We start from the raw sequence: 27,868 nt of genomic DNA on the forward strand, positions 1-27,868 counted from the left end.
CCTCTGCAAGAGCATCAAGGGATTGAACCACTGAGCCTTCTCTCCAGCCCCCTGTCTTAGAAAAAAAAAAGCATATTCTCTCCTATACAAGTTTTTCCAACTATCAAACAAGTTTAGTTTATTTGTGCCATTAACTTTGTTGTCATCACTTACGACGAGAGTTTGAAAATAGACACAGATGTGGAACGAATAGCCTCATGGCTCTGTCAATTCTTAGAAATATTTTGCCCATCTTGTGCACACATTGGTTTTTGTTTTTTTTTTTTGGACTGTTTTAAGGCTGGACTGTTTCATCTGAGTGCTTTAGTTCTACACGTGTTTGTGAATGAGGTAAGCACTGTTTTCTGAACCTGTCTTATGCATGTGATCTTTGAAAGCAGGAAGCATGTGTGTCGTCAGGTGCTGCTGAGCAGGATCTGAGTGTGTGTGTGTGTGGGGGGGACGAACAGCTGACATGGACTGCCTGGAGAGCTAAGTGATGACATAATGATGACATCATCATAACTGTCATTTGTTCTCACTCAGTCCTGGGATGGTCTCAGCTCAAGAAACACGAAGTACACACCTTTAGTCCCAGCACTCTGGGAGGCAGAGGCAGGTAAATCTCTGTGAGTTCTAGGCCAGCCTGGTCTACAAAGCAAGTTCAGGACAGCCAAGACGGCATCGGGAAACCTTGTCTCAAAAACGTCAAAAGAAAAGAGAAAAAGAAACATGACGTAATACATAGAGGCTGTTTTTCTTTAGGTTGTTTGTATTTCATTTTTGATGTCCTTTTAATTATGTGTATGTCTGTATAAAAGAATCCACATGAGCACAGGAGGCCGGAGCGTTGGATCTCCTGGAACTGGACTCGGAGCGGTTCTGAGCTGCGCTGAGCTGGGTGTGGAAACTGAACTCGGGTCAGTGTTCTTGACTGCTGAGCCAGTTCTCCAGCTCCCGCGTTGTCTCGACTTTAATCGGAGCTACGGACTTCACCTTGAGTCAGGCTGTTCGAAAATACATGTTACTGAGGAGAAACCAAAGCAGTCCTCTAAGCCTCCTCTCATCCCACTCGGTAAAGAGAAAGCCGCTTTGACTCACCTGTGTGGGTTTTATATTTCCAAATAGCGTGCTGCTTTCCTTTGCTTTTCTTTCTAGGTACTGGCTTTACGCTTGGGAGTTGTCTGTCCCCACCACACACAAAAAAAAAAATTTAGAAATGTACTTATTTTTGCTCTTACTTAATGAACATACATGTTTTAATGAAAAATAAATTATGTGATAATAAATTCCAAGCAGAAAGAAAAAGACAGATTCTCTAATAGGAAAAGGAAGTCTATTACCTGTCTCCTGGTGCTGGAGCATTGTGCATGCTGACAGCAGCCTGGAGCATGGAGGAGAGCCTTCAGGCACAGCTTGAGAAACCGATGACTGTGTCTTGTCATTTGTCAACATCACCATCCATTAAGTTGTCAGACGCAATGCTGTTAAAGCTAATAAACGGGATTGTCATATCAAATGGGAATTAACGTGAAAGTAGCAACGTCATTGGCAGTAATGGCTGGGAAAGCGTGCAAGGGACGTGCTGACAAGACATGGTTTGTGCTGTGTCCAAAGAGGACCACGGTTCTGCACGCAGATCTGTTGCTCTTGGTGTGAGGGTAAGGCACTGTTAGGTTAACTGGCATGACCTTTAACACGCTGCTTCTACTTCTTGTCCTCTGTCAGTGTTTATATCTGAAATGTCCCTCACAGGCGCATGGTTTCGATTTTCAGTGCCCATCTTGTGAACCGTTTTGAAGGCTTTAGGAGTAAGTCCTACCTGGTGGAAGTAGGCCCTGAGGGGGCCTTCAAGGATTATACCTGCCAGTAGTCCAGCCTGCTCTTTCTGTTTCCTGGACCACAGAGAAACGAACAACCCTGGCATATACTACCTGCTGCCATAACTTCCCTTTTGGAGTGGACTGCCATTTCTCCAAAACCACTAGCCAAAATAAAACTTCCCTCCCTGGATTTTTTTTTTTTTTTTGCCAAGTATTTGGTTACTGCAAAATAGAGGAAACTAGCACGTGTATTAAAACAACAACAACAACAACAACAACAACAAAAAACTCAGCCACGGCATCTGCAAGCACGTTAAAGCTAATGGAACCAACTAGCTTGAAGCCACCAAATGAGTTACAACCAGAAGCTTTCTTCAATTGACTGAAAGCCTTCTCTACTGTAAAACATCTCAAACAGAAGAAGGTGCAACGTATAATTCTATTTTGTGCAGCATTATCCCCAGAGGTTGGCCGTGGTCTGTAAAAATAAGAGTTTAAAGACTTGATTTTATGCACATGAACGTTAGCCTGCATGCATATATATGCACCATGTGTTTGCTTGATGCCGTGGAAGTCAGAAAAACGCCACATCCCCGGAACTGGAGGTCTAGAGGGTTGTGAGTCACCAGGTCCATGCTGGGAACTGAACCAGGGTCCTCTGCAAGAGCTCTTAACTGCTCAGCCAGTTCTCCAGCCTTCCCCAGTCTTAAAGGGCCTCAAACGTCTCCATGACTTTGACATGAAGAGAAACCGTACATAATGGTAGATGATGCTGAGAAAATACCCAAGAGCCACGGCAGTAGGGACGTCTGCTCTGTGTTGGCAGAGGAAGTTTGTGCTCTCGGCTGAAAGCCACGTCCTCAGATCCCACGGTGATGAGTGGGGAGGCCTGTCGGCAAGCAGATCCCTCTGCCTTACATTTCAGAGCAGTCGGGTAATTAGCTCCAAATTAGGATGGGGAGCTGGCAACTACAGTTCTGTTCTTCTAAGTCACTGGGGAGAAAAGGCTGGAGAATGTTGGGACAACTTGCCATGAGAAGACGAGGAAAACTCAGCTTGGGAAGCAGGGTGGGGCCTGTCAGGGAGGGCCTTGAAAGGCAGCTCCCCAATTGGAAGCTTAGTGCTGTTTCACTGGGGGCTTCAATTATTCCTGAGCCCCACTCCACGGCTTTCCTCAACACCAGGGAGTAGAGTGAGATGGCCCAGGAGGGAAGTCTTTGCGGCCCAAGAATAGAACCAGCATAGTCCAGTCAACAACAGAATGTCAGTCAGATCCTGCTCAAATACTAAAAAATACCCTTCCTTGGCCTGCCTCCCTGCCTCCCTCTCCCCTGCCTCCCTCTCCCCTGCCTCCCTGCCTCCCTGCCTCCCTCTCCCCTGCCCTTTCCTTCCTTCTTGCTAGGCCTTGAATTCATGATCTTCCTCCTCAGCTTCCTGAGTGCTATAGGCATGTGTCATCGCACTGTCTCCCATATTTCTTTAGGTCACCTCTTTAGTTGGGTTAATCGGACAGTTTCCACATTGTATTTTAATGTATGCCGTCTACCCCAACGCTGGCAGGAACCACTCCCTGGGCTTAGACTTTTGCTGCATAGCAGGGTATCTTATACACAGAAGGCAGTCAGTAAACGCTCATTGGAAACTTCCTAGGTATGAGGGCCATGGACCGACTCAGCTGCCAGTCAGGCAGCGTAGCTCAAGTGATGCCAGGAGTGTCATCCTCATTGATAAAAGATTGTTAACTTCCCTGGTTGGAACTGATCTGGTTGCTTTCGATTGGCATTCTCAGTGAAGATGTGGACTTTTAAGCTCAGGAAATTCCCATCCAAACGGTATTTGAATTCCTATACTTAGCCGGAGCTCAGGTCATCTCAGATGCTTCCTGCAGTGTGAGATGTCTGTCTTCCAAGTGCTTTCTTCCATACACTTTCCCCAAAGCCATCACTTTGTCTTGAGTGGCTCTTGTCATCTGTATGTAGACCATTGTTGTTGGGAGAGGAACAGTGTTCTCATTAACCGTTTGAGAACTGATCCTTCTCTTGAATCTTTTTTTTTTTTTAAATATTTTTTGTTTAGTTATTATGTATACCGTGCACATTAGATCACATTACAGATAGTTGTGAGCCACCATGTGGTTGCTGGGAATTGAACTCAGGACCTCTGGAAGAGCAGTTGGTGCTCTTAACCGCTGATCCATCTCTCCAGCCCTGGCCCTTCTCTTGAAGGCGTGCCCATCCTAATGGCTCCAGCTGATTTGGATTGTGAAGAACTCCAAGGTATGCACCAGATCTTACCCACAGAGACTTTGAGGATCTCCTTGTGATACTAAACCCTGAATCCTTTGAGTCCCTGTGATTGGGTGTGCTAGTTCAAGATCTTGCATTTACCAGGTTTTCCAAGGTCACAAGACAATACCAGAGAACGTGTTTAAAACAGAGTCCCACTGCTGTGTGGGTTCATGGGTCTCCTTGGAGGTTCTCAGCGGCTCTGTGAAAAGGCTGTCAGGAAAGGAAGACTCTGAATAGGAGAAGGATGTCCTCTGAGGGTCTGTTTGTTGTGCAACATGGAGAAGGAGCTGGAATAAAACGAGGCCCTAGCTGATGACATACCTGGCTTTGGGGGCTCAGCCAAGAGCAGAGTAAGCTGTTTGGTTCCCAGCACCCATGTTGAGAGGCTCACAGACGCTTGTAACTCCATCTCCAGGGGTGTGTGATTCCCTTTTCTGGCCTCTTTGAGCATGCTTAGCTGTAGCTGGCATCATCTCAGAATGCTCCGTGCTTGTGAAATGCCTCCAGCAGGAATCCAGCTTCCTCTCACACCCACATTCCCACACAAACACAAAACACGCTGTCATCCATTGAACTCCAGGCGTGGTATGGTAGGCACACTGAGTCACAGCTGTGCAAACTCTACCTCTTTTTCTTCGCTTCTTTCTCTCGTCTCCTCTGCCCTGTCTTCACTCCCTGACCATCTTACCGGAGCGTTAGCCAGCTCCTGGCTGCTTCCATAGGGACTGTTCCTACCCCCTGAAGTTACCAGGGTTTTGCTTGCTATGCTCTGGGCTCTCACTTGCCAGACCTCAGATCTTGGCCCTTCCTAGGCTGGCACAGTGAGTCGAGATGGGAGGTGAGGGGCCTCATCCTGCCCTTGTTTATTTCTGTTATTTGTGTTGTGCTCTAAGCATGAACATAATTAGGAATCTTACCAGGGAAGAACGTTATTGCAAGGGTGTTCAGCTGTGTGACGTCAGGAGATCCGTTTCCTCCCTTAGTCCTGGTGCTTGAACAGACTAATTGAATATCTTTTTCGTTTTACCAGGTTTTCCAAGGCCACAAAGACTACGGCAGGAAAAGGGTTTTTAAAGAGGAATCCCACTGAATTCAGGGAGATGCTTCACCAGAACTCCAGCTGCTTCTCAGCTGCCAATCCAGCGCTCTGGTGAGATGGTCACTGGCCTCCTAGCTCGTACACAAGCTCTCTTCCCAGGCTGTTCCTCTTGCAGACAACTAAACTAATATTCCTCAAAGGCCACTCTGAGTCCATGAGGATGCGTTGGTGTCCAACTGAGTGTCCATCCTGAGGAATACAAAAGTGAGTGGGAATACACTTGAATCAAAATACTTTTTGCTTAAAAACCTTCATGCTTTCTTTATGCTCCACATTCGGCGGAGCCATTTCCACCTCCTAAGTACTCCAAACCACCCTGGAATGGAATGGCTTCTCTGACTTGGCCTAGCCAATCCAACGCAAGTCTCCCCTCCGGGATTCCTTGTCCTTCCTGGAAAAAGGGCGCCTTGCCTCCATTTTGTTGTGACTAGTTCTGTCTTGCTTGAGAACGATGTTCTGAGAGTCACCTGTTGGAAGGCGACAGAGAAGATAGAGGGTATAAGTCACTGAAAACTAGCTGTGAGGGTACCATCTCTTCCACACTTGCGTGCCGTCTCCAGGAGGCACACCCGAGGCGGCGCTGTGGCATTCCTGCCTTCAGCACAGAGCTTGACCCCTTCACCCATTCACCTAATCATCTGTGTGCCGGCTGGGTGTGGATTTCACCCGGGAAGGAGGGCTTTTCGCATGAACACCCATCCTTCGCTGTGGGCCTGACTGGTTCCACTTTGGAAAGAAAAGAGGAGGTCCTCACAGAGGCTTCCAGAATAATTTCGTGACCTCTTTCCAGCTCCCTTTGGGGGGACTACAGACTTGCCCGGGACAACTGACTAGTCCGGGGAATGTCCAAACTCATGCCAGAAAAACTTTGTTGGGAGGATCTGGAGTGGAGCAAGGAGGGAGGATGCCACAGAGGAAGCGGGGCGGGGCCAGCGCGGTGGCCGTCCCCACCCCCACCTCACCCCACTCCCAGCAGCCAGGGCCCTCCCTCTCTTCTCCCTCCCCGTCCCCTCCCCTTCTCCCTCCTCTCCTCCCTCCTCTTCCCCCCTTTCCTCTTCCCAGTGTGGAATCGGAGCCCCAGCCGCGCTGCCCATGAGTGATCTGCCCCAGGGACAGGCCTGAGAAGGCTTGGGGGAGCAACTCTTCAGGATGGGGTCGCTGCAGGTCGCTAGAGTTTGAGAGCGGGCAGAGGACGTCTCCTGACCCCCTCCTCCTCCTCAACTCCCCACCGGCGTCCGGGAAGGCGCGGAGCTGGGCCCCATCGGCTTCTCTCTGTCCTGGGACTGACTGCAAGGAAAGAAAAGTCCAACTGCACCGGACAGTCAGGTTCGTGGGCAGGATGGGGCGGGGACTGCAGAAACCCACTCGTGGTGGTCCCCGCCACCCAGACCGGGGTACCAGCCCCTGTCGGATTGGGCAGAGCTCCCTCAGAACTCGGGATCCCCACCCCCGACGACCCCTTCATCCACCCCGACCCCCCCCCCCCAACCCCCGTGTAGGCAATCTTCCTGGCTCCTGTTCTTGATGGCCCAGACCCCTCCCACCTCTGGGTTCACCTCCATTTCTCTTGCCCTCAGAGATGACCAGCCAGGCCAAGGAGTCACACACAGGCCTTGGCACACTCTGCCTTAATATTTGCTGCAGCAATGGCATGCGCCAGGATTTGGCCTGTGGACTTTTTGAGTGCAGAATGGGATGAAAATACGTTCCTTTTCAGGACTTGACTATTTCTATGGTGCATTAGTACCTATCCCAGATAGCTAGCTGTCTACTGTCTGCCTACTTTCTTTCCAACCAAACATCCTTCATCAGTGACAGTTAACCTAGACGGCAAAGCTCATAAAGAAAAACAGAATGCTAGCCAATCAGTTCTCTTCAGGGCCCTTGAGATGGCTCAGGAGGTAAAAAGTGATTGCTGCCAAGCCTTGACAACTTGAGTTCGATTGCTGGGGACCGAAACGAGGAGAGGACAAAAACCCACTAACCCGCACTGTTCTCCGTAGTCCACCCATGTACGGCGGCACTCGCTATCCAGACTCCACTGCTGCCACGTACCGAACAAACAAAAAGGCAGCTAACAACGACAAAAACGCTGCGCAGAAGCTGATCTTTGGAGAGTAAGGGCTTCAGGCTCCACTCAGCTGTGTGAGTTTTGTTTTTCAGACTCCTCTAACCTGCGATTCCAGCCTCCTCCGGGCTGGAGGCTTTCATTTGCCTAACATGCTTGGGCAGGTAGGCTGTTGTCCTTCTCTCCTGGCCTGCCCGTCTGCAGGCTCCCTGCGCTCCCTTCCGGTTTGCACTTTCTCTCTCCTAAGCAGGAGTTGTGTGAACAAATGAAAGAGTGATGGAAGAGGCTAAAAAAATAAGGACCACGAACAAACAAAAAAAGACAGCACACTTAGTTTAACCTCATGTCTGTGGCTTCAACTGAGTTCTGATTGGGCTAAAGAGTTGTTTAGCCCTTCTGTGTGGTTTTTCTGTTGGGTCTTATTATGGCTGAATCAATGTTTCCATGGCAGGCTTGGCTCCCTGGGTGCTTCCAGACCGAGTGCTGGTGCTGGTTCTCGAGTGGAACTACAGAGATGGAGTCTGGAGTGGACTTTGTGGTCCTTCTGTCTGTGTGTTTCAGGGATTGAGTGAGGTCGATTGTCTAAGTCTGTCACCCACTCAACATTAGAGCTGCTGGAGGCAGCCAGGGCCTCATCAGAGCTGAGCTGTGTGAGAGGAACTGCAGGGGGACACTGCACCTCACTGCACAAGGGACACAGGCTTCTATTTGTTGAGGGTGTGTGTGTGTGTGTGTGTGTGTGTGTGTGTGTGTGTGTTGATGAGACAGCTCCAGGAACAGCAGATAGGATGAAGAACTGAGGGACGGAAAGGCACACTGTGGTCCTGGTGTGGATGATACCTGTGGCGTCACAGCTGTAGTCAGAGTGCCTGCACAAGACTGCCCATCAACAGTCCATTGTGGGTGGGGAGGGCTTCTAAGGCCCCACCCTTCCCCCAAGGAGCTACAGGTAATTAGTGATTTCTAGGGGCTAGTCCTCAGTGGGGTAATTATTGGCCAATTGCCCTTGCTCAAGTAAATAACCCCCTACCCATGCTAGAACAAGCAATCCTGGTACAGTGCAATGGAACACACACACACACACACACACACACACACACACACACACGAGAGAGAGAGAGAGAGAGAGAGAGAGAGAGAGAGAGAGAAAGAGAGAGAGAGAGACAGAGAGAGAGAGAGAGAGAGAGACAGAGACAGAGACAGAGACAGAGACAGAGACAGAGACAGAGAGACAGAGGCACAAACACATACATAGAGACACAGAGAGACAGAGAGAGTGGGGGGGGGCACTTGAGAAGGGTGGAGGGAGGGAGAAGGGGATAAGAGGACAATGAGAGAGAGAGAGAGAGAGATGGTCAAAGTATGCTTTGTATATGTATGGCATTATAAGAGAATAAATAAAACGAAACAAATCAAAAAAAGGATTTAAAAATCTGAATTCATTGAAAAGTGGGGGAGGGCTCATTTTAAACAGGATATGTCACTTCTGCCTAGTTTGTCAGTCCCGCATTTGTATCAACCACTAAGGCTTTGTCAGGGGGTCTCATAACATCATAAAGTGTTAGGACCGCCTTCATTTAAATGCCAGGCCTTAAGCGTTGACCTGGTATGGCCTCCTCGCTTCGACAAAGAAGGCTCCTGATAAGAATCTTCAGTCTGTTCCTCTTCCTGAGAATTCCTAATTATGAATTTAATGCCCTGGAAGTCAACCTTACACTGCTTGGAGAGAAGCTGCCTATCTGGCACTGCTCCATTTTGCTCTGGCTGGCTAAGCATGGTCTGCGCAGGATGCTGGAGATGTAAGAGGGTCCCTGACCTCAGGATGAGCAGGCTGGATAGTGGGGTGGAGGCTACAGCTCTAAATAGCGGGAGAAAGTCGGCTCCCATCTGGCTGTCAGATGGGTTAGGGATACAGAAGGTGTGGTACATCAAGAGGACGAGAGCAGGGGTTGTCAAAAGGTAAAGCCACGCAGAGGAATGCTATGTGGTCGGCAACACCGTGCCGTACAGAATACTGACTCACATAGGAGATGCTTAGAGCGCGGGGTGGATTTAAAGAGCAAGTTATGGATTAGAATGCACTTTCCTCTTACTCTTTGAAAACATACGTGTAAAGACCAGAATTATATGCTTTGAAATGGATGGGGGCAGCGGCGTTGTAGTTGCTTTTGCTTGCTTTGTCTTTGCCAGGAGCTCCTCAGCCTTTTGACAGTAATGACGGCTAACGTTCACGGAGCGTTAAACACTCACACGGAGTGTTTCCATTTTAAAAGTCTTTGAGGTAAGAACTATTATTATTTTCATTGTGAGATTCAGAAACTAGGATTAGAGGGGAACTGGCCCAAGGCTGCACAGGCGCTAAATGCAGGAAACAAATCTTGAACTCAGGTCAGTGGTGAACGTCTACACGCCTCAGTCGCTACTGTCCACTGTCCTCATGCATAAGTTATTAATATTATTATGGAAAAGTAGAAAAAGGAAGGGACATATTTTGATTGCTTATAAAATGCCTCCGCTGCCCAAATCCTTCATCTGCCACAGGCCCTTTCCTTTGGAAGCCTTTGAGAATTGCTCCAGACTCACAGCACAGCTGGGAAACTGCTCTACCCCATGAGATGTATCCAGAATTCTCTGGAAGCTTCCCAGCCAGACTGGAGTTCCAGGAACCCCATGGGATTGTGGAGCAATCCAGTGCAAGGCTGGGGTTTTGGGAGGTAGGCCAGGCAGATGGTGTCTCCTGAGCTCTCCGCTTCGGCTTTGCAGCAGCAGGGCGAGTGGGACGGTGGACAAGCTCACAGTGTCTTTATTATCAGTTCCATGTAAATGACCCGGGTAATGAACTCGTATCTGAAAGCCTGGCCCAGTGGGTGTTCTCGTGCATTGGCAAGGTTGGCTGATTTCATGGGGATGGGACTATTTGGCATGATTCTGAAGCTCAAATCTGCCTGCTCTCTCAGGCAGCCAGGTCCTGACCTAAATGTCCTGAGAAAGATCAATCCCCCAATTCGTCCTCCCCCCACCCCCCCAAAAAAAATCCCTGTTAGATCCCAGAAGAAGGCCTTTTTCTCTTCTGTTCCTCAAGTAGAGATTTCTGGAAGGTTAATGATTCTAATAGTGGTGGCCCCCTCATTGAAAATTCATTTTAGCTGGGTGTGGTGGTGCATGCCTTTAATCCCAGCACCCTGGAAGCAGAGGCAGGTGGATCTCTGTGAGGTCCAGCACAGCCTGGTCTACAGAGCGAGTTCCAGGACAGCCAGGGCTACGTAGTGAGACGCTGGCTAAGACTGAATACTGCTCATGCAGAGGGCCTGAGTTTGGTTTGTAATACCCATGTTTCGTGTAACTCAGGCTCCAAGAGATCTGCCATCCCCCTCTGGCCTGCATGGGCACCTACGTGCCCGTACTCACATACATTAGAATATAACAAATAATTAGATGAATCACAAAAAAATAAAAAGGAAGAAAAATCATTATAAGGGTCAAGGGTCCCTTCCCAAACTATCACACTTAGACTGGCATTTGAGATCTTGTTTATATTTAACAAATAAAAGATTTCTTTCTGGTCTCAGTGGTAGGAAGTGTGCCTGTGGTCTCTAGTGGATGCTATGGTTCTACTATTGCTTGGTGTTTACCTTTTCTCATTTAGCCAAAGGATGCTGAAGGCTAACTGGAAGAGATGTAGGGCCTCCTGCGCCTTTATTGTGACAGCCCATGACACACATGCTGTGCTTCCTACAGGTGCTCTCACAGGTTCTTTCCGCTTGTCATCCGCATCACAGTGTGTCTTTAGAGGGCTGCTACTATTTTAAAAATATTTTTTGCATTAAATTATGTGCATATATGTATGGTTGGGGCTAGAGAGGATGCTGGTGGCCTGCAGCTGGAGTTACAGGCTGCGAGTCACCTGATACGGATATGGGTGCTAGGACCTGAGCTCAGGCCCCCACCAGCTCTCCCCAGCCTGGGGAGTGGTGACCTTGCACTCTCCACATCTTTCTCTTGAATTGATTTAGCAATTTACAATCTCCTTCCCTCCTTCCCTCCTTCCCTCCCTCCCTCCTTCCCTCCTTCCCTCCCTCCCTCCCTCCCTCTGTCCCTCCATCTCTCCTTCCAATGTCTTCCTATACACCCAAGGCTGGCCTTAAACTGGCTTTGTATTCAGGCTGACCTCAAAAGCATACCCTGACTTCCTTTGCCTTTGTTCTGGGATTATTTGTGTAGCCTCGACTATCTTGGACTCTTTTTGTGGACCAGGCTGGCCTCGAACTCACAGTGATCTACCTGCCTTTGCTTCCCGAGTGCTGGGACTAAAGGCGTGCGCTACCATACCCGGCACTGGAAGCTCTCTTATACAGGCTCCTCAGTTCCTGAAAGTGTCTTTAGTTTGCCATCGCTCACCCATGCAAAATCTCTCCCAGCACATGGGAGGAGCTAAACAATTGTCTTCCCAACTCATTGTTACTGCAGGATAGAAAGTTCCTGGCAAATGATCGTCATTTCAAGCAACCTGTCTTCTCGCTGATGCTCATAGGGTCAGTCATTTGGTTGTTTGTTTATAAGTATGTCTAGGTGTGGTTTAGTACTTTTTATCCAGTCTGCCTGTCAGCATTTCTGTTTCCGTAGGTGAGTGATCTTAGTTTTTTTTCTGTCTCCCATACTTAAAATGTAAATGACAGTTCCACCCAGAGTATGACTGAGGAGATGAAATGTTAGAACAGCCCCTGACATATGTGAAAAGCACAAAAGAATCGCTATTACTATTACTCTCATAATTTTAAAGGATTTCTTGCCCACTTTGGGTTTTACTAGCTTATATAAATAAATTTTTGTGTCCTTACATGCACACAGACAGACTTTCTACTGAGATTCTTACTAAAATTACATTTAATTTATGCTGATGTCTTTCCCACATCTCTAGGAATTGAACCCAGGCACTACACATGCTGCAGTTGAGTTGTGTCACCAGCCTTTTTGGTTTTTGTTTTGAGACCAGATCTCACTAAATTTCCCAGCTGAGTCTTGAATTACTCTGTATGTATCCCATGCAGGCCATGAACTTGTAGTCTTCCTGCCTTGACCTCCTTGGTAGCAGGGAGGTAGCAGGCCTGGCTTATGTTGACATTCTAACAGTACTAGATCTTCCCACGTCCTTAGAAAATATTCACCACCACCACCACCACCACCACCACCGCCGCCGCCGCCGCCGCCACCATCACCACCATCACCATCACCACCACCATCACTACCACCACCATCGACACCATCACTACCACCACCACCATCATCACCATCATCACCACCATCACCATCACCACCATCACCACCATCACCATCATCACCATCACCACCATCACCACCATCACCATCACCACCATCATCATCACCACCATCACCATTATCACCACCATCACCATCATCACCATCATCATCACCACCACCATCACCACCACCATTATCATCACCACCATCACCATTATCACCACCATCACCATCATCACCATCATCATTACCACCACCATTGTGCATGGGTGGTGGGGTACACATGTGCCATAGCATACATGTGCAGGTCAGAAGGTAAGTTTGTAGAGTTGAGTCTTACGTTGGCTCCAGAAAGAGAGCTCAGGCTGTCGGGCTCCAGGACAAGCTCCTTTACCAGTTGAGCCACCTTTCCGGGTCCTTCCTATCTCTTTATCTAGGTGAGTGATAACTAGCAATTGCTATTTTAGGTATTCTATATAACTTTCACAGCCATTATTTCCTATAGTTTTGTCCGTATTTTCAATAACATTCTATTTTCCATTGTATTTTCTGGATAATAGAAACATTACTAGTTAAAATTTTTATTCTCTTGTGCATCATCGTACCTTATCTCTGTTCTTAGTTCATCAGTCTGAGTATTTCTGTACCCAATTTGATTTTCTATAATCACAAAACAACAGTAATTAGCCTCCCGTATTCCTTGAGATTTCTGTGTCTTTTTATTGTCTTATTACTTAGGTAGAGGCATAAGTATAGCATTTTATAGTGATATGGAGTCATCCTGTATTCACTATTTTTGTTGTTGTTGTTGATTGTTGTTGGTTTTGGTTTTTCAAGACAGGGATTCTCTGTGTAGCCTTGGCTATCCTGAAACTCACTCTGGCCTTAGAGATCTGCCTGCCTCTGCCTCCCAAGTGCTGGGATTAAAGACGTGCGCCACCACTACATGGCCTAAATTAGTCCTATTAAGTAAGTTGGATAACTTTTCCTCATTTATGTATAATATATAATAAACATACATACATGCATACATATATGCATATTTTCTGTAACAGTTTATAAGATATAAAGATTATATGTTGTTTATATAATGGTAAAACTAACTGTAAAACCACTTGGATCACTTGGATAGAGCACATGTGTCGAGTTTTTGACACCTTCATGTTCTCTCTTTTGTTTTTTGATACAAGGTCTCCTGTGGTCTAGACTGGCCGTGAACCTGATGTGTAACCAAGGCTGTCCTTGAACTCCTGATCCTCCTAGCTCCACCTCTCAGGTTCTGCGATTGTGGATGTGTGTTTCCATGTCCTGATTATTATTTTTTTTAAAGATGTATTTATTTCTTTCACACATGAGTGCTCTATCTGCAGGTCACCTGCATGCCAGAAGAGAGCATCAGACCCCAGTACAGATGGTTGTGAGCCACCATGTGGTTGCTGGGAATTGAACTCAGGACCTTTGAAACAACAGACAGTGCTCTTAACCTCCGAGCCATCTCTCCAGCCCATCAAGAATGATTATTAATTTGATTTTCCTTTTTTTCTTGACTCAGCTTTGGTCATTATTAAGATGATTCACTTAGGTGTTTTCAGATTTACTTTTTTTTTAATCAACTAATTTTTATTTTATGAGTGTGTGTGTTTTGTCTGCCTGCATGTATGTTCATCACACAGAAACAAGAGACCTCAGAGAGTAGAGAGGGCATCGGATGCACCGACACTGGTGTTACAGACTGTATTGAGCCAAACCCTGGTCCTCTGTAAGAGCAGCAAGTGCTCTTAACTGCTAAGCCATCTCTCCAGCCTGTGTTCTGTGTTCTTAGATTTATCACCATAAAGTTAGTCACAGTTTTCTTTTATGGCTTTATAGGTATTGACTGTAGTGTAATGTTCTTTATGTACTTAATATTATTACTTTGTGCCAAGTCTTTCATTTAAATTTACATAAAATTTAATTAACCCTTTTCAAATCTATATCTTTGTATCTATGTGTCTATCTACATCTCTATTTCTATCCCTATCATAGCTCTCGTCTATCTATCATTATCTATCTATCTATCTATCTATCTATCTATCTATCTATCTATTGATCTATCTATCTATTTACCTTAAGCAAGGTCTTTGTTGGTATGAAATTTGCTGTTGCTCAGGCTGCCTTGAAACTCATGGCAGTCCTCCTGCCTCAGACTGAGGGCTGGGATTATATTCTGGTGACAATCATACTCCACTTACTTTTTTTTTTCTAACCCAGCTCACAGAGTAACAGGTACCCTTATGACATTTTCATCCATCATCTTGGCTGCTTTCTCCGTCTTGCTCATCTCTCTGGCCACCTTCCCTGCTGGACGTTTTTGCCTCCAGTGTTCTCCCTTCCGCTTTCTTATCACAGTCTTCTATTCTCTCCCTGTCGTGTTAGAGACCCCTCCCCCTCCTCACAGGCCTCTTCTAGTTTCCTGGCGTCTACTCTCATTTTCCTCACCTAACTGCACACACTGACCGATATGTGCATCAACAATCCACAGGGATGGATAGCATTTGCCTTTGTTCTTGTTTTCTGTTTTGTTTTGGTTTGGTTTGGTTTTTAGCCTGTATTACCTTACTTAACATTTTCCAGTTCTACCCATTTTTCTGCAAATTTCATTTTCTTTTCTTTTCTTTTTTTTTTTTTTACAGACGAATAAAAGTCTGTTGTGTGTATAGACCACATTTCCATTATTCCTTCACCTCTTGACAGACATCCAGGCTGATTCTGTTAACTGTTAGTAATAGAGTAGCAGTGAACATGAGAGTAGAAATATCTCTAGAGTAGGATAAAAAGTACCTTCTGAAATATGCCCAGGAGTGGTCTAGCTGGGTTGTGTGATAGTTATATATTTAGTTTTTTGAACCACCTTTGCCCTGCTTCCACAGTGGCTTCACAATCGCTTAGGCTTCCACCAAATGTAGAAAGCATTCCTCTCTCCCCTCATCTCACCAGCATCTGTTACGGTTTTCCTGACGGTGGCTAATCAGGGTGGGAAGAGATGGACTCTCAAAGTAGTTTTAATTTGCCTTTCTCTGGTAGCTATGGATGTCTTTCTTAATGGAATTAGAAAACACATTTACTTAAGATCACATGGGTCTGTGGAGGAGGCAGCAGCCCCACTGGGCAGGTCCCAGGTAGCCTCAGCCCTCAATGCGTCTGGTGCCACTTGCACCCCCACGGATGTCTGTGAGCAGGCTGGCCTGGGCAGCATGCTTTTTATAGTTCTCCTAAAGCAGGCGGCCTGCCTCCAGGTTGAGAGCAGACTGTGGGTTAGGGTGACTCCACAGGCTCTTGATGGTGGTGCATGGCCCTTGCCACCACCCAGTCCCTGGTGAGCATGTTGGCACGCATCTCACCACTGGGACTGACATTTTGTAGAAGATCTTAGAGGTAGCCCTGAGGTGGGTGGAGAGGCAGAGAAGTCCTTACCCAAAAGGAGTGGACTAGACCCCAGGCATAGGGGGTCCCCTCAGGGCCCTCCATGGTGGCCTTCAGGCCGGTAAGGCCCTCCTCATTGGGGAAGACTTTATTGACATCAGATGGATCCTATGTCGGTGTTGTCACCTTCTTGTACCCTAGGCAGATGACATGAGGAGGCAGATCCTATACATTAGAGTTCATCACTTCAGAGGGCCGGAGACAGGGAAGGGAAAAGAGCCCTTTCCTGTTTAGCCCACAACCACTTTAAAACTATCTACTGGCTATTTGTATCTCTTCTTTTGAGAACTGTTTAGGTCATTGGCCCATTTATTGATTAGTAGGGTGTTTTTTGTTTTTTCAAATTTTGGTGTTCAATTTTTTGCAGTTCTTTGTGTACTCTGTGTAGTGAGCTCTTGCCTAAAGCACAGGTAGCAAAGCTTATTTTATTCTGCAGGTTGGTTGTTCACTCTGATGCTAAAAGTATGTTTCATTGTGCAGAACTTTTTAGCTTTGTGTAACCTCATCTGTTAATGCTTGGGGCTGTTTCCCAAGCTATTGGGGTGCCTCTGTGCCGTTGGTGCCCTGTTGAGGTATTTCTTGCCTATACTGTGTTCTTAGTGTTTTTTTTTTTCTTAGCAGTTTCTACTTCTAGACTTATGCATGTATTTTTTTTTAAATGTATGTCTGTGTCTATTTTTGCAAATGTATGACTCATATGTTCAGGTGCCCAGGGAGGCCAGAAGAGAGTTTTGGATCCCACGGAGCTGGAGTTATAGGTAGTTGTGAGCCATCATCTGGGGCTAGGAAACAAACCTGAGTCATTTTGAGAGAGCAGTAAGTGTTCTCAATGGCGAACCCATCTCAAGGAAATCAGACTGGCAGCAGCCCTCTGCCTTCCCTGACCCCACTTTTTCTTTAAGTCACAGGGGAAGACAAATAGACTTCGGAGATAAGCAGAACTTGACTTCCAACCAAGCTTTGCCACCAGCCAGATGTGCATCGATGGGCAAGTCATTCAGCATCTTTGCAGCTAAGTTGCTGCCTCTAAAAAATAGGACTAGGAAAGCCTGCCTCAGTGAATGTATCGCAATCCAAATGAGATACAGGAAATAGGAAGTCCTGGGCATATGTTAATATCAACAAGCACGGCCGCCTACCCTATCTACCCTCTGCTCAGATTGCTTCAAACAAGGACTGTGCTTTGTGGTGTCTAATCAGAGCGGCCGTGGCCACACCTCCTGTTTTCTCAATAATCGCTGTAGAATGCTCTTTCATGAGCATCCTGAAGATCTGATTGGCCATTGACCCCCCCTCACCACTTAACTGCTGGGCTTTTCTTCCGGGTGATGGTGGCCCCCAAGGAGCCTTGTCCCTCTAACCAGAATTATTTCTTTGCTTTAATTGTGGGTGGCTCTGTCGTTGAAGGAAACAAACCCTTAATTTCATGATTCATATTGATGTTTTAGATGTACCAGTCTCCTAGCTGCTATTTTCCTGGCGGGATCACAAAAGGCCTGAGACGCGGGAGAGGGGGAGGGGTAGAGAAGGCATGAAGACACGGCTTGGGGAGGAGGAATTTCTCAAGACTGGAACGGTGCCGATATTATAAGCATCGTTTATCTGGGTTCGTGGGTTCTGTCTTTGTTTTAGAGAATCTAGAGTTTTGCAAGAGTCTTTTCAGTAATTTACGGTCATGGAATGGCGGGATGGATGATGGGTCACGACCCGTCACGTTCACGCTGGGCTGAGTTCAGTCCTTGGGACTCACGTGGCAGAAGCACTGAATCCTGTAAGTCGTCCTCTGAGCCCTGAGGCACCGCCCCACCCTCTACACACAAATAAACAAATAAATACAAATTTAAAAGAAGATACAGCGAAGATGATAGCTGTGTGTGTTGTGTTCGTAAGTAGAGGGAAAAATTATGGAAAGAAAATGTAACTGAAATTACGGATACATTTCCATTTAAATATTTGTGGCTTATGCAATAAAAATAGCTTTTCCACTGTGGAACTCAGCCATGGGCTTTGTGGACGCAGACCTGCGAAGCTGATTTAGCACAGCCATGACACAGGAGTTCAGAGGCAGGCGATGCACTGGGCGCTTTTCGTCTTTCTGAATGCCTTTTCTCCTAGTTTACCACGGCCATATTCAAAGTTAATTTGGAAGGTTGGGAAAATGAAAATGAAGTCACAGGCCTTGTTTCTTTTTTCTTTTCCTTGTCCTTTCTTCTTCCCTTCCCTTCTCCCCTCCCCTTCCTTTCTAAGAGAAGGCCTGGCTGCCTATCAAGGCTGACCCTGAGCTCCCCTTACCTCTGCCTTCTGCAGAGCTGGGCTTACAGAACTATAGGGCATGCCCAGGTCACACCGTGCTTATGTTGGTCTCATTTTAGCATTGATACAAATAGAGAAATACTTGAATCTTCAAGTCTTTACACCAAGAGCCTTCCTCTGGGCAGCTTCAGGACTGTTGTTCATTTGTGTCTTGAAGCAGAGCCTCATACATTTTGTGAAAATCCCAGTGCCTCTGCTAGGTGTGGTTTGGATGTCTAGTCATGGCTATTTTAGGTAGTGTCCTTTTGGTCTGGTGCTCCTAATTGGTTGTTGTTGTTGTTATTATCTCATACAATACATCCTGACCAAAGCTTCCCCTCCCAGCACCCCACCTCCTCTCTCCCCTACATCCCCTGCTCCTCCATTTCCCTTCAGAAAAGAGTTGCCCCTAATAGTAAGGAAAAAAAATCTTGTAGAAAAAGTGATCAGAGCTTTGCTGAAATCTGTCGATGGAGTCCGGTCCTCCAAGCAGGCACAGACTTCCTGAGATTATCGCTCTCCTGCTGTGAGGAGAGGGATTCCATTTGCCTATTGACATCATCTTCCTCAGTCATCGCTGAGTGTGCTGTACAGAGTGGTGGGAGGCTTTGAGCCAACTTCCGCCCCCCTGCTTGTCTGGCTCTGCCTCCTCCTCACGCTCACCCTCCCCCCTTTCTGCCAGATGTTTTTACTTAACTGTGCACATGTGTGCATCCTGTGCGCCAGCCTCCCCCCAGCTTGTTGGTCTGACTAAAGGGGAATCTTCCCCCAGCTCCCACAGGGGCACTGGAGAGGCTCTGTAAGGGTGTGTAGCCTCTCCTCACCTCAGACTGGTGTTCCCTCTCTCTCCTTGGTTTCCTAGACTGCTTAAGATCTTTCTCCTCCATCCAGTGGCTCACCCAGGGTCTTAACCCCTTCTCTTCCAGAACTTCCCTACTTGTCCTTTTTCTTATGCTGCCTTGTTGGAACTCCTCGATGCCCCAGACCCTGACTTAGCTTTGCACAGGACAGCTCCACCACCTTTTGACAACACTGCTCCGTCGTTCAGCCATTCCTTACTGAACGACTGCTCTATGCTATGAGAGACGCACAGCACCAACAATTTCTTCTTTCTTCCTTAAATAGAAGCATGGCGGGCAAGAGCCATCAGATCCAATCGTGGCCTCTGTCTTGAAGCCACCTCTCCTGCTTTTGACCTTATCTTGGTCACCGTCCTTCCTGCTCTTAGCTCTGTTGCAGCATGCTTTCCAAAATCTCAGCCTGATCCTCCCTTTTCTCTCTCCCCTACTCCCCCCACCCCACCCCCAAGGGCTCCCTACATAGCTTCTCCTGGGCTCAAACTCACAGAGATCCACTTGCCTCTGCCTCCTGAGTGTTGAGATTAAAGGCGTGCGCCACCATGCCTGGCAATTGTTTGATTATTCTGTCTTTAAATGTTTTCTTGGACTCCTCTTTGTATTTGGAATAAAATCAAATTTGTTAGCGTGGGGTCCTTGCCCACTTGTGAGCCTTTTTGGCATTTCCTTCTGTCTCCAACTGTGCCTGCCTAGGTGCAGAGTTGGGTCCTCTTCTGCCACTGTCCTGCAGACTTGGTGCAGCTCAACATTGTCTTAGGCACTGTTCTGCTGCTGTAAAGAGACACCATAACCACGGCAACTTGTAGGAGATGAGCGTTTAACTGTGGGCTGGCTTGCAGTTTTAGTGGGTCAGTCCATGATCACTGTGGAGGGAAACACATAGGCATGGCACGGAGCAGTTGCTGAGATCTTTACCTTCTGATCTGTAGGCAGCAGGGAGGGACAAGGGAGGGCTGGAGAGAGAGAGAGAGAGAGAGAGAGAGAGAGAGAGAGAGAGAGAGAGAGAGGAGAGATAGCACCAGCCTGATGTGGGTTTTTGAGATCTCAAAGCCTACTTCCACTGGCGCATCTTCACCAACAAGGACGCACATCCTAATCCTTCCTAAACATTTCTACTCGCTGGCAACTAGGCATACAGACATATGCACCTATAGGGGCCTATTTTCATTCAGACCACCACAGATGCCTAACTCTTCCGGAAGCCTCTTTCTGCTCCCAAGGGCCAGAAGCTTCAAGCCCCTCCCCTCAGTTATGGACATGTAAAAGGCCATACATTTATATATTTTGTGTATGTGTATAGGCATACAAGCAGAGGTCAGAGGACATCTTGTGTGAGTCAATTCTCTGCTTCTGAGCTGTAGATTCCTGGGGTTGAAGTTAGACCACCAGGGTTGGTGGTAGACACTTTGCTGCTGAGCCCCCTGGCTGGTGCCCAAAATGAGTTTTTATTGCCTTCCTCCCCACCATTCTTGGTTAGGGTTCGAGTTTCCGAGGAAGCCTGCACTTGGAAAAGCATCTGTGGGGTGTGCTCACCAGATGGAGAATTCTCTGATGTAATATATTGTGATTGCTTTTACTTATAGCATTGTTCAAAAAGTACTGAATGTGTTCATGCACAAGAAAATTAAAATGCATGTGTGCACGCGCGCGCGCACACACACACATACACACACACACACACACTCACACACACACTGCATAATCACATTCCCAAAGACATAGATCCCTAGGGGAAGACTACTTCAAATCTTAAAATATTTCTAAACACATATCTGTGTCTTAGTGGGTTGCTGTTTGTATAAAATTGGACAGAATGCATAAACAAACCAAGTCGGGAGAATTTAGCCCCAATCATACTCAGAAAACAGGCACAACATAGCCTTGCTCCCACTTAACTGTAACAGGAAGAGTATGGAAAACAAAGCTGGAATTCACATTTATCTTCTCATCTGTATTATTCCGAGACCAACACTTTACCTCTCCAGGCCTCTCTTGCTCATTTGTCAAAGGAAATTTGAGAAGACACAGTACGTGATGCCTGATGAATGGTCCAGAGTCATTTCCTAGAGACAACAATGGAATTGAGCTCAAGTGGAATGAGCTTGGGAGTGTCCCGGGTACGACTCATCATGTGCATGTTGATGACAGTCCCTCCCTTTTGGTTGCATTGGGACAAGAAGCCAGTGGCTGTAAAGTGAGCACAGAGCTCATGGGTTGGCTGTGTGAGGTGGCTGGGCAGAGCAGTAGCAGCTGTCAGAGTCTCATGGCAGTGTGAGGTTGAGGCTCATGGCAGTGTGTGGTTGAGGCTCATGGCAGTGTGAGGTTGAGGCTCATGGCAGTGTGTGGTTGAGGCTCATAGCAGTGTATAGTTGAGGCTCATGGCAGTGTGTGGTTGAGGCTCATGGCAGTGTGTGGTTGAGGCTCATAGCAGTGTATAGTTGAGGCTCATGGCATTGTGTGGTTGAGGCTCATGGCAGTGTGTGGTTGAGGCTCATGGCAGTGTATAGTTGAGGCTCATGGCATTGTGTGGTTGAGGCTCATGGCAGTGTGTGGTTGAGGCTCATGGCAGTGTGTGGTTGAGGCTCATGGCAGTGTGTGGTTGAGGCTCAAGAAAGTGTGTGGTTGAGGCTAATGGCAGTGTGTGGTTGAGGCTCATGGCAGTGTGTGGTTGAGGCTCATGGCAGTGTGTGGTTGAGGCTCATGGCAGTGTATAGTTGAGGCTCATGGCATTGTGTGGTTGAGGCTCATGGCAGTGTGTGGTCGAGACTCATGGAGGTGTGTGGTTGAGGCTCATGGCAGCGTGATGTTGAGCCTAGCCACTGTTGGAAGGAGGGTAGTGGGGGCTGGGCAGTGTGCTGCCAGAGACAGGAGGAACACTTGTCCTGATCTGAAGAAGTGTGGGAAGACCCAGCGCAGTTCACTGGCAGTTAAAAGGTGGGTGAGGGAAGGCTGTTTAAACACAGAAAAGATGGATCCTGGAGATTTCTTACATTAAGGTTAATGTGAGAGAGAATCACTGTCAGAATGACATGAACTCACAAAATAATGAGCTCTGTCACTGGGAGAGTCTACGAAGCTTCTGGCTTATTCCTGAGTAAGGACGCCGTGTTAAAAATTCCTAGCCAGGCAAGGTGGCTCATGCCTTTAGTCTCAGTTCCAAGAAGGCAGAGACAGGAGGCTTTCTGGGGCCAGCCTAGCCTAATTAGTGAGTTCCAACCTAAGGAAGAAAGAATTTACTTGGGCTTATGATTTTAGCGGGATGACAGCCCCCAAGGTCTGAGGAGGGGGAGGGGAGGCGGAAGGAAGGCGTGGTAGCAGGAGGCGGGGTAACAGTGGGCGGGGCAGCAAGAGTGAGGTGGGGCAGCAGGGGGCAGAGGAGCAAGAGGGAGGCTGGGCAGCAAGGGGCGGGGCAGCAAGAGGGAGGCGGGGCGGCAGGAGGATCAGAAAGCTGAGATTACATCCTCAGCCACAAACTGTGAGGCAGAAAGAGGAACTTGGAAGTGAAGCAGGACTTGACCTCTCAAAGGCCACCTCTCCTGGCCGACTTTTTCCTGAATCGCGTCCCCAGACTGAGCTATCAACAGGGACCAAATGTGCAAACGAGGGTTGTTTCTCATTCAAACCACCACAAAGTTAGACAGCACCTGAGGAGTGACACTAAAAATTCACCTCTGGTCTCCACATACATGTGCAGACAAGTTGCCCTTTGACTTCCACATGTGTGCTACACACACACACACACACACACACACACACACACACACACACACAGGTTCCTGAATTGTGAAATTGGACTAAATTAAGGCTCTTTAAAAAAAAATTAATTCTAGGACCTTGCCCCTTTAAGGCAAACAGATCTCGTGCCTCTTTGTGAGATGATAAGGACACACAGACATTTGTGCAGTGGTGTGGACCCACTTTGCTGTCCTCTTGACTGTGGTCTTTGGGGACTCTAGTCTTTGTCTCCACAAGGCAGAGCTCTCTGAGATGGACTTTGTATGTTGCAGCATGACTTGGCCAGGGCTAACACTAGTCATACGCAGTGAGTGAGGCTTCTGTGACTTCCTGCTCTGAGCAGAGCTGTGCCTGCGCCTCGGATGATGGAAGGCCCCGTTCTTCTCCCCTCTGTTCTTCTCTGCTGCAGGAATGTCTAACCTAGGCCCTGGTTCTCAGGGTCTGTTGGAAAATCTGTTCCAGGATCCGCCCTGTCCTTGTATCTTTTTTGGCTTTCTCAAAGCCACACACCTCACTCTAAATGCCTGGACTTCCTCCTTCTTCCGTCCCTCCCTCATTTTGATTCGGTATGCCCTTGAAGAAAGATGCCCTGGGAGTGGTTAATGGCACTCTTAATTTACCGACAGACCAACTGGGCCAGGACATAGTTTCTGACTTCCCGGCCCAGCCCCAGGCCTGGATAGCACGCTCTGTTTGCTAATAACACTGAACTCACACTGCAGTAAAGCTTCTCTCTCTATGTGGTCATTGTACCAGAAGAATTTGCTTGGGAACCAATCCCAGGCCCTTAGGGACTCAGAGTTTGAGTCTGCACCGGAACCTGATAACAGCGGCTCCCGGTGTGCAGACTTCCAAGGACACACTCATCGCCTGTGCCATGTTCCCCCAGGGTCCCTAAAGGCTGAGAGCCTGTCATTTCACAGTCAAGACCTGAGGGAGGTAAAGAAGGCCTGAGCAAAGTTGCTGGCCAAAAGCCTTCCTGGTAGCCACACTTCAGGAAGACCACGAAGATGATGGAGCCGTTTCTGTCTTGCGTGAAAGGCAGTGGGGACCTTGGAGGCAGACTTGTGTATGGTAGTAGGAGCTGATCAGATGTCTGGAGGCTGCAAGACACAGTGAAACTGATGTGGTCCCTCTGGCTCAGTTGTGTAACTCCACTTTTGCGAAGTTCTCTTCACTACCCTCCATGCCCTGTGCCATTCAGCCCTGCCCTTGGCCCTCTAACAGGAAGATGAGGATCTATTATTGCTCCTGAGCCCTGGGGAGTAGGCACAAAAGCTGGGCAACGATGCTAAATATGGACCCCATCCTATTGGCTCACCTGAACCCTGCATGTCTCCCTCCTCAGGCCGCCACCCTGTAGCAGGCAGAGTCTCTTCTTTGCAGTGACTGCCTAGCTGGTGCTGAGGTAATGTTTTGAGATCCTATGCCGCCTGGGGTGAATTTCCCCACCCATACTTGCTGCTGCAGCCCCCTTTGCTTCCCAGACACAATCAGCTGCTCCCCTGTACTTTCCTGGGCACGGTTCTCCACTCTTACAGATCCCGCGAGATACTCTGGGATTAGCGGAAACTCACCTGACGCCGGGTATTCTTACCAATGTTTCTTGAGCTCTGGGTTCTTAGTCTACACTAAGACAGGGAACCCAGGGATGGGTAAGACTCCATCAGCCCCGGGCCTGAGTGCAGGCTTGAGGAGACACCCAGCCTTTGGTAAGAAAGGCTTTTGGGAACTCCAGCCTGGATTCCAGGCCAGTCACCAAACACACCTACTCTGGGCTTTCCAGGGAGCACTCTATGCTTCTGCCAGGCTCACCAGGTCCTCACTTCTACCTGGACTTTGCTGTCCTAGCCATTGACTGCACTGTTCTATGCAACCGTTTCTACAGCGTCCCACTCCAAAGCATAGAGATTTCTATCAGCATATCCACACAGTACAGGGCATAGCCACACAGTACAGGGCATATCCACACAGTACATGGCATATCCACACAGTACAAGGCATATCCACACAGTACAGGGCATAGCCACACAGTACAAGGCATATCTACACAGTACAGGGCATATCCACACAGTACAGGGCATATCCACACAGTACAGGGCATATCCACACAGTACAGGGCATATCCACACAGTACAAGGCATAGCCACACAGTACAGAGCATATCCACACAGTACAGAGCATATCCACACAGTACAGGGCATATCCACACAGTACAGGGCATAGCCACACAGTACAGGGCATATCCACACAGTACAGGGCATAGCCACACAGTACAGGGCATATCCACACAGTACAGAGCATAGCCACACAGTACAGGGCATAGCCACACAGTACAGGGCATATCCACACAGTACAAGGCATATTCACAAGTACAGGGCATATCCACACAGTACAGGGCATAGCCACACAGTACAGGGCATATCCACACAGTACAGGGCATAGCCACACAGTACAGGGCATATCCACACAGTACAGAGCATAGCCACACAGTACAGGGCATAGCCACACAGTACAGGGCATATCCACACAGTACAGAGCATATCCACACAGTACAGGGCACAGCCACACAGTACAGGGCACAGCCACACAGTACAGGGCACAGCCACACAGTACAGGGCATATCCACACAGTACAGGGCACAGCCACACAGAACAGGGCATATCCACACAGTACAGGGCATAGCCACACAGAACAGGGCATAGCCACACAGTACAGGGCATAGCCACACAGTACAGGGCACAGCCACACAGAACAGGGCATAGCCACACAGTACAGGGCACAGCCACACAGAACAGGGCATAGCCACACAGTACAGTATTATACAGCCTTAAAAGGGGATGGGATCCTGACACCTGCTTCAATCTGAATAAATCTCGAAGACATGATGCTAAGAGAAATAACCAGACTCAAAGGACAAACAGGATAAGATTCCAGTTCTAACAGGTCTCTAGAGTAGTTAAATTCACAGCAAAGAAAGTCAAACAGTGGTTACGGGGCTGGAAGAGTTAGCAAAGAATTACTGTTTTGTTGATATAAAATTTCAGTTATGAAAGATAAAATTCTGGGAATGGATAGTGGCAGTAGTTACCTCTCTCTCTCTCTCTCTCTCTCTCTCTCTCTCTCTCTCTCTCTCTCTCTCTGTGTGTGTGTGTGTGTGTTTCTGCATGTTGGTGCAGCAAGTGTGTTAACGTTTGTTTGGAGGTGAGACTATTGGGGTAGGTTCTTGCCTTCCACCTTATTTGAGACACAGTCTCTTTGCTGCAGCATAAATCAGACTTTCTAGCCCCCTTGGTTTCTGGCCGTTGCCCTGCCCTAGTCTCCCCATAGGAGCATGCTGGGATTAAAGGCACTTGCACTACTGTGTCTGGGTTCTCAGGATCCACTTAGGTCATCAGCCTTGCATTAACACACTTTTTTAAACCCATGGATCCATCTCCCCAGATCTTGGATGTTCTTAATAGCACAGAAATATACACTTGACAATGCTCAAATGGAAACATTTCTGTGCATCTTACCACATGGGCATACACCACAAAAGTAGAGGCTTAAAATTCGAGTTCCTATGCTGTCTTCTGGATTTGTGGATGAAGTGAGCTCAGCTGGGTGCCCCTACTCAGAGATGCCCCTGTGGCTGCAAACACAGTGATGGAGAATGCAGTCCCTGAAGGCCAATTGGTCCGGACACCCAAACCTCTCTGCTTTCATGCCTTTGTCCCAGGGTTGCGGCAGGCAGCAAAGTGACATTCTGCCTGTTCTCTGAACTGTCGCTTCTTACCATACTGCACCTGGTAGAACACCCAAGAGCAGCCACATTCAGGGTGGCAAGAAACAATTTCCTGATGGGGGAGGGGAAAGGCCAGTTGCGGGGAGAGTGGGATGGAGATGTCTTCACGGCCCTTCATCCTGGGAAGGCACCAGGCTGTCCTGTGCTTGCTGGGCACTCTTGGGAGCCAGGCAGACACAGGCACTCACTTCTCAGTAGACCCCCACACTCCCTTCTTGGACGAGTGGCTCCTCATGGGTTGTGGGGGTTTGAAGGAATCTTGGCAATCCCTTGAGATTAGGGGCTTGTTTAAATGTAGAGCCAGAGAGAAGTGGGGCTTTAAGAATGGCATTAGCCCTACTCACCAGTGGCTGACCCAGGGCCTGAGCGCATGGAGCACCTATGGGGGGGGTCTCTGTGTGCAAGGAGCAGGAGAAGAATGAGTTCGTAGCGGAGAGATGGCAGTGGGAGGAGGACAGCAGAGCTGGCGTTAGAGTTGGCAGGTGGCCAGCGACTAAACCGAGCTCTTGCTAGGCAGGGCTGGATCTGTTAGTCGCTTCTGAGTCTTGCTGGCCAGGGCTATGCAGAGGCACCTGGGGTGGCCTCCCCACATGTTTCCTGAGCAGGAGTCACCCAGAGTTCAGAAGCAGAACCTGCATAATCATAGCATGAGCTCCCCGAGGTTAAATAGAAGCTAACGGGAGAGCCCCTGTCTTGGTAGATGCAGGCGGTGTCCGGTTACACACAGACGGTTTTTCCATGCAAAATAATTTCAAAGTCTTTGGTACCTTCTCAAATAGGATAAAATTCATATGTGTTTTTGCAAGTGTTTCCAAAACCTAGAAATACCGATGTCGATAGCTATATTTGGCACCAAGACATCAATGTTTGTAGCTAGGTCCGTAACCAATGCGTTAAAAAAAAAAAGCCTCTAATTTTGTGGTGGCTCAAGCCACTGCATATTTCACACACATACATTTGTGGAATTTCATGGGGGTGGCTGGGACAAAAGCAAGCACAATTTTGTTCTCTCATTTGGTAGGTGGAGCCGACGTATAGATGTGGGTGTTTCTGGTCAGTAACAGGCAAGTCTGGCCCTGGAAAAATCCAGATTTTTTTGGCTGTGGGACATGCATGCAGCCATTATACCCAGGACCCACCTCAGTGATGCTCAGAGAAGGTAACTGACTTGTTCCCAGGGTCACTAAGGCCACGTGGCAGAGCGCCTAGACACTGACGT

At 47.9% G+C, this 27,868-nt stretch overlaps 1 protein-coding gene and 1 long non-coding RNA gene across 2 annotated transcripts in view; one reads left to right on the forward strand and one right to left on the reverse strand.

Moving 5' to 3' along the window:
- Positions 1-228: 228 nt before the first annotated feature.
- Positions 229-5,125, reverse strand: LOC311603110. Its single transcript, XR_014780952.1, has 3 exons — positions 5,008-5,125; positions 1,323-1,472; positions 229-1,163 (listed from the first exon to the last, which is right to left on the reverse strand). It is a non-coding gene; the product is annotated as an uncharacterized lncRNA (long non-coding RNA).
- A 1,101-nt stretch (positions 5,126-6,226) lies between these two features.
- The window catches only part of STON1 (stonin 1), a 46,331-nt gene continuing 24,689 nt past the window's right edge, over positions 6,227-27,868 (forward strand). The window contains exon 1 of the mRNA XM_084791918.1: positions 6,227-6,515. The gene's annotated coding sequence lies outside the window, so the exon portion shown is untranslated. The remainder of the gene's footprint in view (positions 6,516-27,868) is intronic.

This window comes from Acomys minous (genome assembly GCF_964271855.1).
Source record: "Acomys minous genome assembly, chromosome: 8".
Classification (NCBI taxonomy): Eukaryota; Metazoa; Chordata; class Mammalia; order Rodentia; family Muridae; genus Acomys; species Acomys minous.